Source organism: Stegostoma tigrinum, chromosome 35, assembly GCF_030684315.1.
Source record: "Stegostoma tigrinum isolate sSteTig4 chromosome 35, sSteTig4.hap1, whole genome shotgun sequence".
NCBI lineage: Eukaryota > Metazoa > Chordata > Chondrichthyes > Orectolobiformes > Stegostomatidae > Stegostoma > Stegostoma tigrinum.
In genome coordinates, this window is record NC_081388.1 from 14,408,402 (window position 1) to 14,424,583 (window position 16,182).

Sequence of the window (16,182 nt, forward strand, 5' to 3'; positions counted from 1 at the left end):
GCACTTGCTGCTGCGGTTGCTGTTTGTTTCAGATACTTTCAGACCTGTGCAACCAATTGGAGTGCCTGTATTTTCAATGTAAAATCAAAGTACTGGAGTACCAATATAGAGAGAAGAGAAAAAATGCTGGAATCAGTAAGCACGTTAGGCAGTGTCTCGGGGAGGGAGAGAGAGGGGGAACTTTTGCCACAACTGGACTTGCATTGTGAGCCTGTTCTCTGAAGGGCCTTGTGAAGGGTGGGGTGTGGGTCTCTGCTGATGTTACCCAGTAATTCCCAATCCTGGCCATTTCCTTGAAGGGATATACTGCGGATTGTCCCAAGTTGGGAATTTGAAATCGGTCACTCCATCAATCACACTGCTTTAAGAATTCCAAACTCATTTACCTGACACTTCTTTCAAAAATAAAACCTTTCTATGACAGTGAATATATTTTGTTCTGTTATAGGTTCTTGGAACCTCATTGGTGAAGAAACAGACAAGATGAGTTTGCTGGAGCCTGCAGCACTGTTGACCCCAGCAGGCATCCTTACACTCATGGACCAGTTTAATTTTTTTTTAATTGAAGCCCCTCCTCTCTTTGGGCACTTTTCCAAAATGATACCTTTCCTCTGAGAAAAGACTTCCTCATCATTGGCCCCTTGGAACTAAATCACAGCTCTGCAGAATTCTTTTTTCTTTCCAAGTTGATATGCATTCTTTCTTCCTTCCTACACCTCCCACGTCTGTGAGACACAGTGACTTAGCTCAGCATCCAGTCTCAACCAACACGCTGCTTACACCATGAAATACAGTTGCCTTTTTATTTTTTTAAAAAAAAAGCTTGATAATAAAATTTAACAGGAGGAAATCCATCTGGCTGATTTCAGAAGCTGCAGCATGCACAGTAGACTGTTTGCATCCCTCTCGGAAATAAGTCATGTTTTAGTAAGAGAGTGAAATCTGTTTCGGTCTGAGTTCGGGATTCTTTGCGTACTGCTTCTGTAACTTCTAGTTTTGAGGATTCTCTCGTGCGTGTTCTCTTTTTCGTGTGCTCTTCCTCATGTGCTGTCACCTCCCCATTTGGAAACCAGGTCCCACAATCTGTTAATGAATCCTATATGTGGTTTCTTTTTGTTTCAAAAGTAATTTTTAAACACACTCTCACACTCACACTTGCAGACCTGGATGTTTTGTTGTTGAAAGCCCCCCTCCTGCCCACCATATCCTTCCCTTTTTTTGTGGTTAATAGCTTGCTTTGGAACCTTTGCAGTCCTCCCTCGCTGGGAGACCAGGACATTGTGAATTTTGGAGAAGGGGGTGTTGGTATTGCTCAGGACACAGCTGGCTGGATTCAGGCAGACTGAAGCAGATTACCAGGCGCTAGTTTTTTTTCCTGCACTTCCGTAGAGGCAAATATTCCTTCCTTTTTGTTGCTTTGCCACTTTTGGTGTTCCATAATGACAGAAGCCAGCAGTTATACATACGCATGGAGAAACTGTGATGATAATTGTTGACTGATTTTTTTTTTTACTGCTTCATGGATTTTTGGGTCTTGTGGATTCATCACTGAATTCTGCTTCCTCCAAATAGCTCAGAGTCCCGTCCCCTCCATTGTGTGCTTGAGGTAAATGGGATTCAGGTGCATACCCAGGAGTCCAGTTGAGCCTTTTATCGGCACTTCAATCAAGCCCAGCTTTTGTATTCCTCCCCTTGGCTGTGACCAAACAATCGTGTCTTAAAAAATTTTTGAATAGGATCAATGTATATTTTTATTGGATACAATCTCTCTCGTGCTCTCTCTCTTTCTCGCTGTCTCTCTCTCTCTCTCTCACTAAGCTGCGATGGTTGTTTGTGCCCCCCTTCCCTTTTTTTTCAGTGCCTGTCTGTCCTCTCAGCTGTCTTGCAATCACTTGCAGCCACGATCGAGTGAAACTGCAGGAGGGTTAAATGAATAACTTCATGGTGACAAATGAAAATAAACTGGTGGTTGGAGATGTAGTGAACGTGTTTTCATTTTTGCTGCCTTTCCCCTCCTCCCCACCTGCGCGCGCGCGCGCGTGCACACACACACACACACACACACACACACACAAAACAACCCCTGGCTCAATCCCACTCAATCCAAAAGTATCTTAATAAAATCCAAAAGGACTGCAGCTGCTGCACATCTGAAACCAAAATGGAAGTTGCTGGAAAATCTCAGCAGGCCTGGCAGCATCTGAAATGGCTACGGCTAAAATACCTTCTTCAGTAGCACCGGTGCAGCCTTAAGACCATGTAGACCCTATCCAGTTGCTTGAGTCTTCTCTGACATTCCTGTGCACATCTTGTTCACTTCCCTTCATTTGCAAGTTAGTCCATGTACAGCATTTTTTTCTATTATAGTGGTGGTACACTGCTATTGCATTTGCGAGTATATCAAATGAAGTGGCACTCGAAGAGCATTTAGTATAGCCTCTCAAATAGTGGTTTGTGTCCCACCTAGGCAGCTGGTTGGAATTTGAATACAATTAAGTGATCCAACTAATTAGTAGGAGCATTGTAGCATAATAGGTCGGCACAACATCATGAGCTGAAGGGCCTGTACTGTTCTATTTTTTTTGTCCAATGTTAATTATCAAGTCTGACATTGAAGGCTAGGCTCAGTTATAGTGACCATAAAGCTGTCATCAGTCATCATTTGAAAGCCCCTCTGCTGTGCCAGTATCCTTTTAAGGAAACAAAGTGTGGAGCTGGATGAACACAGCAGGCCAAGGAGCATCTCAGGAGCACAAAAGCTGACGTTTCGGGCCTAGACCCTTCATCAGAAACGGGGATGGGGAGAGGGGGAGGTGGACTGAAGATGGAGAGAAAACAAGATAGGTGGAGAGGAGAGTATAGGTGGGGAGGTAGGGAGGGGATAGGTCAGTCAGGGAAGATGGACAGGTCAAGGAGGTGGGATGACATGGTAGGTAGGAATTGGAGGTGTGGCTTGAGGTGGGAGGAAGAGATGGGTGAGAGGAAGAACAGGTTAGGGAGGCAGAGACAGGCTGGGCTGGTTTTGGGATGCAGTGGGGGGAGAGGACGAGCTGGGCTGGTTTTGTGATGCAGTGGGGGGAGGGGACAAGCTGGGCTGGTTTTGGGATGCGGTGGGGAAGGGGAGATTTTGAAGCTTGTGAAGTCCATGTTGATACCATTGGGCTGCAGGGTTCCCAAGCGGAATATGAGTTGTTCCTGCAACCTTCAGGTGGCATCATTGTGGCACTGCAGGAGGCCCATGATGGACATGTCATCTAAAGAATGGGAGGGGGAGTGGAAATAGTTCACAACTGGGAGGGTGCAGTTGTTTATTGCGAACTGAGTGGAGGTGTTCTGCAAAGTGGTTCCCAAGCCTCGGCTTGGTTTTCCCAATGTAGAGGAAGCCACACTGGGTGCAATGGATAAGGAAACCTGCTATCTTTTCCCAAGTCTGGCCTATATGTGACTGCAGGCTTTAGCCGATGGGTGTTAACTCCTCACTGCTCTCTGAAACGGTCTAGCAAGCTACTTAGTTCAACTGTAGAGATCCTACAGTGTGGAAGCAGGCCATTCAGCCAATGGAGTCCATGCTGACCCTTCAAAGGGCATCGGTCCACTCTATCCTACCCCTGCAACCAAGCATTTTCAATGGTTAACCCACCCAACCGGCAAATCCTGAGACCGTACAGGCCGTTTTAGCGTGGCCAGTCCACCAAAACTGCACATCTTTAGACAGTGGGACAAAGCTGGAGCACCAGGAGGAAACCCACAGACGTGAGGAGAATGTTCAATCTCCACACAGTTGCCTGAGGTTGGCATTGAACCTGACTCACAGGTGCTGAGAGACAGCAGCGCTAACCACTGAGCCACCATGCTGAGTTCAGTTGTTTCGTACAGCTAGGGAAGAGTTTGCAGGGAATGAAACACTGCTTAGCACCACCTTGAGGGCAGTCAGGGATGGGGATGAATTTGGCAGTGACAGCCCATCGAGTAACAAATCACAAACAAATCTTTAGAGTGCTGCTTCTCCTAGGATGTTTATCACGAGGTTTGTGTTACTGCAAAGCCACAGGTAGCAAGTGCAGATTGGTTTCTGCATCTAAAGTACAGAAGGCAGTGTTGCTGTATCCAGACAGTCTTAAGTTTAATGGAAAGAGATTCTGTAGCAGGTAGCATAAAAGCCAACTGCAGCTTCAGAATCACCCCATGCTTTGCAAGACAGCTGTCCAGCACGGGCCAGTGGCATTTCCCTACTTGCTGGACTTAGCCCAGAGCTGTTCAGAAGACTAGGAGGGCATAGTGGTACTGTAACTAATCCCGGAGCTTGCACTAATGTGGGGGCAAGTGTTCAAACGCACCTCAATCGATAAATCTGGAATACAAATCCAGCCTCTTTGCTGACCAGGACAATGATCATCAATCGTCATAAAAACCCCTCTGGTTCTGTAATGTTGTTTAGGAAGGGAAATCTACCATCTGCACCCAGTCTGCAGGCCTTCCTACACTTACACTTCCTACACTTAGTGTAGATTAAGACCATTCAGCCTACTGTGTCACCACTGACCCACTGAAGAACATCTCACTCAGTTGCAGACTTCCACTCTGTCCTGGTAACCTTGCATTTCCCATGGCTGACCTATTTAGCATGCACGTCATGGGGCAATTTAGCATGGCCGATCCACACAACCTGCACATCTTTGGAATATGGAAGGAAGCCACAACACCTGAAGGAAACCCTTGCAGGCACGGGGAGAATGTGCAAACTCCACACGTTCACCCAAAGAATCGGATCCCGGTCCCTAGCACTGTGAGACAGCAGTGCCAACCACTGAGCCACTAACGACTCCTGTAACAGAGGGTAATAGTCATATGTCTGCACATGTTTTACAAGAAAGTACTAGTAAAAAATGTTGGCTGTGCATTAAATTGAAGTGCTGAGATGGTAACTACTGCTTCCACACTGAATCCTCAGCTACGTGGCTTTCAAATTATTCTCCTGCTCAAAAAGGTGATTGGAGTTTTGTCCTTTGTCGCCAGGAGGTTGCAGTTTAAAAATAAGGAAGTTTTGTTGCAATAGTACATGGGGCGTTGGTGAGGTCACAGTTGGAATATTGGCTGCACTCTACAGGGCAGTACAGTTTTGGATGCTGTATTTGAGAAAGTGTATGCTGGAACAGAAGGCAATTCGAAAGAGACTCGCTAGGCTTATTCCCAGAATGAAGGGGTTGACTTATTTAGAATAGCTGAAAAGATTCTGCCTTTCTTCATTAGAGTTTAGGAGAATGAGGATCTTTCTGAAACACGCAAGATTCTGAGGGAGGCTTGAGAGGGTAGATGTTGAGAAGACATTTCCACTTGTGGGGGAAATCTCAAAATAGGAAGCATGCTTGCAGAATAAAGGCATTTGAGACAGATACAAAGAAGTTCCTTATCTGAGAGGATAGTGAATGTGTAGACTGTTCTGTTCCAAGAGGTGGCACACCGGCTCACAGTGCCAGGGACCTGGGTTCGATTCCAGCCTCAGGCCACTGTCTGTGTGGATTTTGCTTGTTCTTCCTGTGTCTGTGCAGGTTTGCTCTGGGCGTTCCTGTTTCTTTCCGCAGTCCCAAGATGTGCCGTGCCAAATCACCTTATAGTGTCCAGGGATGTGCAGCCTAGGTGGGTCTGCCATTGTAAAAATACAGGGAGATAGGGTGGTGTATTTCAAGGGGTCAGTGTGGACTTGATGGTTCAAAAGGCCTACTTCAGCACAGTAGGGATTCTAAGACAGTTGTGGAGGCTAGATTGCTGCAAGTATTTGAATAGAAGGTCGAGTAACTTGGGGAGCAAGTTGGTCGTGATCTTATAGAATTGCAAGGCAGGCCTGAGGAGCCTAATGACCTACTCCTGCTTCAAGTCACACCCCAGCTTCTTCAAGGCAATTAGGGTCAGAAGACAATCATCGCCCTGTCAGCAACATTTAAAAGGAAATACAAGATGGTAATTGGAACCAGGTGTGTAGATCTCACAGTGTGGAGCTGGAGGAACACTGTGGACCAGGCCGCATCAGAGGAGCAGGAACCTCAATGTTTCAGGTCAGACCCTTCTTTACAAAAAGCCCCTTTTTCAGAAAGACCTTCCTGAAGAAGGGTCCCGACCTGAAACGTCAGCTTTCCTGCTCCTCTGATGCTGCCCGGCCTGCTGTGTTCCTCCAGCTCCACACTGTGTTACCTCTGACTCCAGCATCAACAGTTCTTGCTACCTCTAGGTATGTAGATCTGTTTTGCTTCAAACTCTCACCGCCCGCTGAAGCAGCACTCAGCTCCACTTCCTTCTTTAGGAACTCGATATGAGGGATGGAGGCATCAAGCTTAGAGCCTTCTGATCCATTTCTCTATTTGCTGGTGACCTGTAAGCATTGTTGGGAAGACTAGTATTTGTCCTTTATCCCCAGTTGCCGTTGAATGAATAATGGTGAGCCATTTTCTTGAGCTGCCACGGCCAATGTAGTGTAAATAAACCTGCAGTGCAGTTAAGGAGGTTTTCTCTTATTTATTCTTTCAAGGAATTTGGGCCTTTGCAGTAAAGGCCAGCATTTGTCAAGCCTTTCCTAAATACCTTTAAGACCTGAAGTAGGCCATTCAGCCCCAAGAGCCTGTTTCTCCCTTCAATGAGATCATGGCTCATATATTGCCTAACTCCATATATGTGTCTGTGGCAATTTTCCTTAATGCCTTTGCCAAATAAAATACCTATCTCTGATACAAAACTAACAACCAAATGGCTGTCCAGTCCACTTCAGAGGGCAGTTAAGAATCAACCACATAGTTATAGAGTCATACAACATGGAAGCAGACCCTTTGGTCCAATCAGTCCAGACCAAACATAATTCCAAACTAAACTAGTTCCGCCTGCCTGCACCTGGCCCCTATCCCTCCAACACTTTCCCTTATCCAAATGGCTTTTAAATACAATTGAAGCTACATCCACTACTTCCTCAGGAAGTTCATTACACATCCAAACTACCCACTGTGTAAAAAATTTACCCCTGTCTTTTCACCTTAAAATTGCGTTCCCTAGTCTTAAAATCCCTCATCCTCGGGAAAGACAACTACCATTAACTATCTTTACCCTTCATTCTTTCATAAACTTCTGTCAGGTTGCTTCTCAACCTCCTACAGTCCATTGAAAAAGTCCCAACCTATCCAGCCTCTGCTTTTAACTCAAATCTTCTATTACCAGCAACATCCCGGTAAATCTCTCCTGAACTCCCTCCAGGTTAATAACGTCCTTGTTACAACTGGACAACCAGAACTGGACACAGTATTCCAGAAGAGGCCTCACCAATATCCTGCAGAACCTCAACATGACTTCTCAAAATATTGCTATTGCTTTAGAGTCACATGTAGGCCAGACCAGAGAAGGGCAGCAGATGCCCTTCCCTAAAGGACATGAGGGAACCAAATGGGTTTTTACAACAGTGGCCACATGGCCACTATTAGACTGGCTTTTAATGCCACATTCTCTTTTTGTTCAATTCAGATTTGCACCAGCATATTAGCCTGGGTCTGTGGGTTCTTGACAGTAATATTCCCATTCTATCATCGCCTCCTTCCTGAGTTCCAGGATTTTGATTCAAGTCAGCGTGAAGGAGTGGCAATATATTTTCAAAGGTGAGACATTTCCAAGTCAGGAGATGCATATTTTGGAGGGAAACTAGCAGGTGATGGTTTGCGTTGACCTATCTTTGTCCTTCTGGGTGGTAGAGGTTTGGAAGTTGCTGTTGAAAGAACGTTTATGAGTTGCCACAGTGCCTCTTGTAGATAGTTCACACTACAGCTACTGCGGAGGGAGTAAAAGGTGAAGGTGTCAGTCATAGGATCTTTTACACCCGCCTGAGAAAGCAGAAGGGGTTTTGGTTTATCATCTTATCTGCAGTATGTTCCCTGCAACATGCTGAAGTGATAACTGCAATCTGAGATAATGGGATGGGAACTGCAGATGCTGGAGAATCCAAGATAACAAAGTGTGGAGCAGGATGAACACAGCAGGCCAAGCAGCATCTCAGGAGCACAAAAGCTGACGTTTCGGGCCTAGACCCTTCATCAGAGAGGGGGATGGGGAGAGGATTCTGAAATAAATAGGGAGAGAGGGGGAGGCGGACCGAAGATGGATAGAGAAGATAGGTGGAGAGGAGTTGCAGTGGGAGAGAGATCCCCTGAGGTTGGTCTGGAGGGAGGAGGGTAACGTCTTCAGGTTAGGCATCCCTGGAAGAGGGTCCGCAGTGAGGTTAAAAGCACTTTGTTATCTCAAATTCTCCAGCATCTGCAGTTCGCATTATCTCTGATCACAATTTTAACTTCACTTCGAAGCCTCTTCCAGGGATGCCTAACCTGAAGAAATTACCCTCCTCCCTCTGGACCAACCTCAGGGGATCTCTCTCCCAATGCAACTCCCCTCCACCTATCTTCTCCTCTATCCGTCTTCGGTCCGCCTCCCCCTCTCTCCCTATCCCCCCTCTCTGATGAAGGGTCTAGGCCCAAAACATCAGCTTTTGTGCTCCTGAGATGCTGCTTGGCCTGCTGTGTTCATCCAGCCCCACACTTTGTTATCTCTGATAACTGCAATCTGTTGATGTGGAAGGACATGACAATGGTAAAGATGTTGTCACTTCTGATGCAGTGTATCCTTCAAACACAACACATGCAAAAGTGAATCATTCATTAAAGTGAACCCAATACCTGCAAAATATGACTGATGCTAAGATCCATTCCATTTGAATTTGTTTTGGTGAAAATTTCCTGCGGTTTATCTCTTTGAAACTGATAAAGCTACAGAGGTGACAGTGAAAATATCTGCAGTTACAGTGCGTGACATGTCTTTAATTACAGGTTTTTATTTTGCTGCATTCTTCAGAGGGAGCCAGTAAATATTTCATCATGATTTATTTTTGTACAAGGAATCGTGGGGACTTTGCTTTTAAATTGGAAGCTGTGTTTAAAAATATAATAATTATCACCTGCAATGGTGCTTCTGCTATTTTTCCCTTTAATGACAATTCTGCAGGTGACGTGCCAACTTTCTGGCTGTTCCTGATTTTACTGGGCTGCTCTATATATCTGTGCCCTTAACGAGGTGGCACAGTGGCTCAGTGGGATCGTACTGCAGCCTCACAATGCCAGGCACCCGGGTTCGATTCCACCCTCGGTGACTGTCTATGTGGAGTTTGCACATTCTCCCCGTGTCTGCGGGGGTTTCCACCCACAGTCCAAAGATGTGGAGGGTTAGGGTGCATTGGCCCTGCTAAATTGCCCATTGTGCCTGGGGATGTGCAGACTGGGTGGGGTTAGCCATGGGGAATGCAGGGGCACAGGCTTGGGGTGGATCTGGGCAGGATTCTCTTCGAGGTGTGTCAGTTTGGACTCGATGGGCTGAATGGCCTGCTTCCACACTGTAGGGATTCTATGATTCTGGTTGCCAGCTTGAAAGGTTTGTATGAATCCAATGCACATCAGGCACAGACTTTCAGGTGACAGATTCTCACAAATGGTAAATAATGCACATGGGTGTCTTTAGAAAGGAGAAGATCTCTGGCTGTGACTATCAGCAGGTTCTCCACCTGCTTTGGGGTTCATACATCCCTTATCTTTCCCTTCCCCCACCCTCATAGTGCCCATGTGGGTTATTTTACTTCAACTGTGAGGTGTTTGTATGTGTTGTTCTCTCTTCTTCCGCAATTAGTAAAACCCAGGTATGGTCATTGGAAGGTGTCCAAACTGAGGCTGTAAGCTTGAGCAAACAAGCTTTTTAAAACATTGAATGAAACCCCTGTGCACACATATAACCTTGACAAGATTGTCTCTGTATATATCCGCGATGTGGGCCACAGACACCTTCCAGCCCCACTTCAGGTGTGGACTGAGTTGGAAGGGCCATTACTTTGAACTTTGTGCTTTATTTTTCTGATTCCCTTTTCCCTAAGAATTTGTACCTTGGTACCTTGGCTGGAATGTGTTGACCGAGCCTGAAAGAGTGTCCCATTCAGAGGGGAGCCAGTATTCTCAGGAGGAAGAAGGGAGCAGGAAAATTGGGAAGTGGGGGAAACACGAGCTGCTTTTTTGAACTGCTGCTGTCCATATGTCATGGGTAGACCCACAACACTGTTAGGGAAGGAATTCCAGGATTTTGACCTGGTGAAACTGAAGGAACAGAGATATATTTCCAAGTTGAGATAGTGAGTGGCTTAGTGGAGAACTTGATGGTGGTGGCATTCCCATATACGTCTTTCTAGATGGAAGCATTTGTGGGTTTGGAAGGTGCTGTCTAGTGGTCTTTGGCGCATTCCTGCAGTGCATCTTGTAGCTGGTACACACTGCTGCTACTGAGCGTCGGTGGTGGAGGCAGTGAATGTTTGTGGATGTGGTGCCAATCAAGTGAGCTGATATTTTGAAACTGAAGCAGAAGTTGCTCACAATTGCAGAACGTTCTGAGGAAGGATCACTCGACCCGAAACGTTAACTCTGCTTTCTCTCCACAGACGCTGCCAGACCTGCTGAGCTTTTCCAGCAATTTCTGTTTCTGATTGACAGTGAATGCATTTCTTTCAGGTTTTATTAAGCAGGTTTTAGGGTTCGGTTTAGGGATTCCATCACAAAGGTGTCTGGAAAGAACAACACGATAGCACAAAGCTCTGCAATAAGATTCTGAAGTTTATTGTCTGGCATGAAAAGTACAAATAATCAAACAATTCAATGAAAAATGTTTACAGCTTTCACATTTGTATTCCCAGTAATAAATACTCTAAACTAGCAAGTTTGTTCCAACATGAAATCAGCCATAATTTACCATCGAAATAAATATTAAGTTAAATGATCGTAGGAACTTTTACCCCTCCCCCAACTAAATACACCAAGAGAAAAAAGATCTGTGCCTCCCCACTAATGCTTTGTACACACAAGCTGCTAAGTCCAGAGTTTTGTTTTGTCCATTGCTTTTCCAGAACTCTGCACTCCCTGTGACGATCCCACCCCCCTCCCCCCAACCTCCCCCTACCACACACAACCTGTCATCAATAATCCACCCAACTGGACCTCCCTCACCACAAAAATCCGAATATCTCCGAGATATTCTCTTCTCTTTCTCCCGCGCCCCCTCCCCCAGACCCGAAATAAAATTCCCTTTTGCCCATCACCACTCACCCACTCCACCATTAGAGGATTGGCATAGAGGAAAAACAAAACCAAAGAGATAGCAAGCATAACATGTTAAATTCCATCGACATCTACTATTAGGATAAGACTGAAAATGTTTAACAAGACGAAAGTAATTGCAAAGTTATAACAACTATCACACAAAGTAACTTCCTAATACTCAATATGTTTTGTTTTTGTATGAGTCACAACATACACTTTTAATCAGTGTACTCACCTAGGGAGAGCCTTCCTCAAACTTTAAGTTTGTTCCCTTTAGAATAAATTAGGCTAAACCACTTATTGGTAAAATTAAAGTCGTTTTTTTTGTTTAAAACTTGCAAATATAAAGGAACATAAATATACACAGAACGACTTTTACAGTGCGATAATATATATCAACCTCTGAATAAGTTAAGCTACAAGAAGCTATCATATGCCAAAATATTACCTAGGTCATGGTGCTTTTTTTAAAATGTTTTTTTTCTTGCAATGTAAGCTACCACAGATTCATACAATACACTTAACACGGTTAAAACAATAGAAAATCTTTTTTTTTCTTCTCTTTTTTTAATCTTAAAAGCTGTTCTAACAAAATGAGACCCATGTCTTACACATAGAGTTCCAGACACAATGAAAACATCTGACAATAAGAGAACAGAAAGAAGGACACATATAAGTGAGAATGCAAAACTAACCAGCAAGTTTGGCAATAGTCAAGTCTTTGGGAAGAGGGGGGAATATTTAAAAAAAAAGCCCCTCCCCCACACAAAGTCAACATGGGTCAAAGCAAAAGCCAAATTGAAAATCAAAAGCTTTTTTTTTATTTCAAACGCAACAGAGCCTTTAGTGCTTTGCTCAGCTTTGAGAAGGTTAGGTAGGGCCTGCACCAGTGGCTTTCCATAAACATTGCCTTGTAGGAACACACACAAAGAGTCAACTAGCACCTACCGAACCCAACGAAGGAAGAACAACTTATCTTAAAGAGGTGGTAAAGGTAAATAAATATACTGAGGCCTCCAGACAAATGATCAAACAATTTTCATTAAAGAGAACAGTGTCAACTTTCCTTTGATTAAAAAAAACTGACTTAATCACATTTTCCTTTCATTTTGTCCCTTGTATGCAAGTTGGGTAACTGATCCCTTTCTCCCACATTATCTATCCCCGAGATCTCAATTTGCTCTCTTTCTCTTCAGTAATAACTCGGTAAGGTTTTAAGATCTAGCCAGACCGAGGATGATGCTTTGTCGGGCCTTTGTGAAATGGTCCTGCAGCCAATTGCCAAATTGGTCAACTGTCTTGAGTAGGCCACAGCATTTACCTTGAGGCTAGGCCCAACTGGAAGAACTTGCCCTCACAGCTAAGCAAGCCCGTTCAGTGGCTCTTCCTCAACGTTGAGGAAATGAACATTTTAGGACTTTTAGTTGACAAACAAATCCTTGATACAAATTGGGAATGTGTTGGCACAAATCAACACTTGTTAGTTATCCATATTATGGGCAGATATGTCAAGTATATCCAAAATAAAGAGACTCAATTTGAAATTTATGCCAGGAGTGGATTCTAATACTTTGCACCAATGTACTATAAACTTCGAGGAGGGGAAACTCTATGTTTGGCTGAATTTTTTCATCATACATTGCCATTTACTATCTCAGCATTGAGAAGATGGCCAAGTTGGTTCAGAAAAAAAGGCATTTTAGCAGCCACTAGACCTCCCAGAGCCACCTACGATCCTTCATCCGAAAATGAACTGCACTGTAGGGAGTACCCACACCCAAGTGGCTCAAGAACCAGGGCAATTAGGGATGGGCCATTCATACTAACTCAGCTGGCAGTGCCCCCACCCTATGGACAAATTTAAAAGGAGAGGCCGCGACTGAGTTGCATCATCTGTCAGAAAGAGAAGAAATCCCATTTGTATTTTTGTTTCAGTTTTGTGGCTGGGAACAAGGTCTCTGGAAGGAACAAAATGAAGGAAGGAGCTGGGAACCTGACTGTGTTTGCCCCATTGTCCAAGACAGGGGAAAGCCAGCAGATTGAAAGTCGCTTAGCATTTTCATTTTTTTTTGCTTTTTGTTTTGGCAATCTTCTCTTTAGGAATGTTGATCTGTCACGGTAACTAAACAGGTAGGCCTCAACTAAACCTTTTCTGCTGTTATGATGTCACTGTGTGGAACCTGTACCGCTGAGAGACTACTCCCGATCAAACTACATGCTCTCATTACTGAGTACAAACTTAGTATCAACAATTCTTGCTCAAAAACAATGTGTTTTATGCTCCCATTTTTTTTTAAGTCTTAAAAAGTTATCAGCCTAGAGCACACGTGACAAAACTGTCCTCCCCCTCCCACTAAAAGAACATAACCTGTCAAAATATTCTCTTTTTTTTTCGATCAAGGTTCTGTAAAAATTTTCAATGAGGTCTTTCTCTTTTTTATAAAAATAGATTTTTTTAAACCCATTCACATCAAAGAGATCATCTCTTTGGCAAGATTTATTATAATATGAAAAGTCATCAAATGTTTTGCCAATGTTGTTTGTTAGAACCCTCCCAGCCCAGCATGGAAATAAGGACTTTTTACAATAATCTATCACAATAAATAGGAAGAGCTTGGAAGGGGGGAGACAAATGGTAAGAAGTCTGCATCATGTTCTTTCAACAGGTCTTTAGGATTTTCAGATACATCAGAAAGGGGATCACTTATGAATCTGTTTGTTCAAAAGACCCTACACATTAATACCTTTCATTTCTCTTTTATCAGTCCTTCCACATTCAAAGGAGACATTTATGCTGTTATGAATACACTAGACCATCCCTGTGACTGTCTTTGGCAGCTGTATGCAAGACATACTCATGTAAGAAATAGTCATGGCCCTAAATGACTTTGCGATTCAGCAACACCTTCCGTAATAATCCCGTTTCGGGAACAATGCTACTCACTCTGGGTTCTGAATTGCATTTTTCTTTACTTTTTTTTGAAGAACAAAGGTGAAATGAACCGTTAGAGATGCTAACTGCACACTAATTTTAATGTGAGACAGGGAGTCACTGAGTGAACCAATTCCCAAATACATTCAGGCAGGACGTAACAAAACAGATTGTGATTTGACTGGAAACGAGTGGCTGTTTTGAGCTTAAAGGGAAACTGCAGAAAGCAGAATTGGCCCAGGAATAACTAACTGACTGAAGGACGGCCTTTTGCACTATCACTGGCATGTCTGAACTTTATATTTTGCCTTCTGTTAGCAATTTGTATCGAGTTCTCCCCTATTTGGGTGAGTGGTAATGCAAAGTCCTCTTCATCAACGGCGTTACGTCAATGAGCCTTTGAACTAAAGGCTCGACGCAGTAGAGAGAGATGACAGAAAGATTTCTGTAAGTCCGCTTTTGCTAACAGAGACCGCAGGGCAATTCTGTAAAAAAAGTATTTGCCTTTCAGACTTTAATGGTCTGCTTCTCCTCTCACTGAGATAAACCGGCCGGTAAGGTAATGTTTCCTTTGTCACTGACTGACATTTTCACCCCTGTTTCCTTGTGTTTTCTTGCTGCTCTGTTACCTGACAATGTTGGTCAACCTTCTCAATGAGATGAAGTGGCAGCATAATTAACCGTGTTAAGTTCTCTACCTGACTAGCTTGTTAAAACTAAGTCTCTTCATTCAACATGCACAGTAATAAAATGACAAATGAGGAATGTAGACTTCTGAGGCGTGTGTAACAATTAGGGAATGCATATCATGTCATTAAGCCTATATAATATATGTATAAATATATACCATAGAGTATTATTGTACAAACAATGAGCCTTTTATAGATATAATATTTGACACGGTATATATTAATAATGGGAAGATAAATTGTGAGGTTACTGGTGGGCACGGTTCATGTATTGTACTGAAGTTACTGGTGTTGCCATGAGCAATGTCTCATGTGTGAGGCCGGGTCTATTGCAGAGACAGTAATAATAGAGGGCTTCAGCAAAACGCTGGCACACAGAAATAATGATGTGCAGCATCTGCCTCACACACTACTGTAAAACAGCAATAGCTACAGAGTCGTGGTTGAGAGTCCAAAATAGATTCAGCTCAGAGTGTGGACCCTCTCAACTGGGAGGATGCCTCTAATCTCATCCCCTAAATGTGACGCGTCCGGCGGAGAATGTTATCAACCCCTCATCCTGACACTGAGGTGAAGCCCAGGTTAGTTCCTAATGTTAAAAGTCAAGTATAGTTTGAAGACCCCAGTTGACTGAAGAAGGGATCAGTGTCTAAGACATTTTAGCTGTCTATAAAGTTGCAGAAAAGAGAGGTTTCTGCTCCCAAAAGCTCTTAAAAATGACAGCAGAGAATATTTCGTCAGGGCCAGGGTGGGGAGTGTACTCAACGCCCCTCAAGCTAGGACTGAAGCGACAAATCCTGAATCCCTGTGATGAATTGGTGCACTGCTGAGATGTCTGCTCTGCACGCTTACAACTTCACCCAGGGCACATTCTACCAGACACTTTTTTTTAGAACAGTAGACCTTCCTGTTACCCAAATCTTTTCGAATTAGCAAGAAAACCACTGATTGTCACATGCTCCTCTCTCATTCATGCTTCCCCGTTCTCCCACACACACGAGAATTGGACTGTCCAGGGAGAGGGACGAAATGGTGCAGCTAAGAATTGGAACCCCAACCTTTATTTCAACTCCGTGACGGTAATCAAGCGCACGGAGAGGGGAATGGTTTCGGATTGCAGCGAGCATCATCACCAACCTGGCACCAAATGTCACTTTAAATCCTGCCTTCCACTGACTTAGAAATAGCAGATGATGACCCAATGGAAGTCTTTGAAGATGGATCTCGCTTGGCTACCTGCGTGTATTGGAAGCTTCTTTCCACTGGTGTGCAAAGAGACCTCTCTTTGAAACAATGAGCTTTGGCCTCCTTGCACCTAACTAGCAACACATGCATTTGTATGGCACGCTGTCCCATCCTCGAACTGGGTTATGTGGAGAACAAATGGTTACATAGGCCAGTGGCAGCCCAG

At 44.1% G+C, this 16,182-nt stretch overlaps 1 protein-coding gene across 1 annotated transcript in view; it reads left to right on the plus strand.

The window, feature by feature from the left end:
- Nucleotides 1-1,980, plus strand: part of prkcsh (protein kinase C substrate 80K-H) — a 64,388-nt gene extending 62,408 nt beyond the window's left edge. Inside the window, exon 17 of the mRNA XM_048521815.2 lies at nt 449-1,980. The gene's annotated coding sequence lies outside the window, so the exon portion shown is untranslated. The remainder of the gene's footprint in view (nt 1-448) is intronic.
- The last annotated feature ends 14,202 nt before the right edge of the window (nt 1,981-16,182 follow it).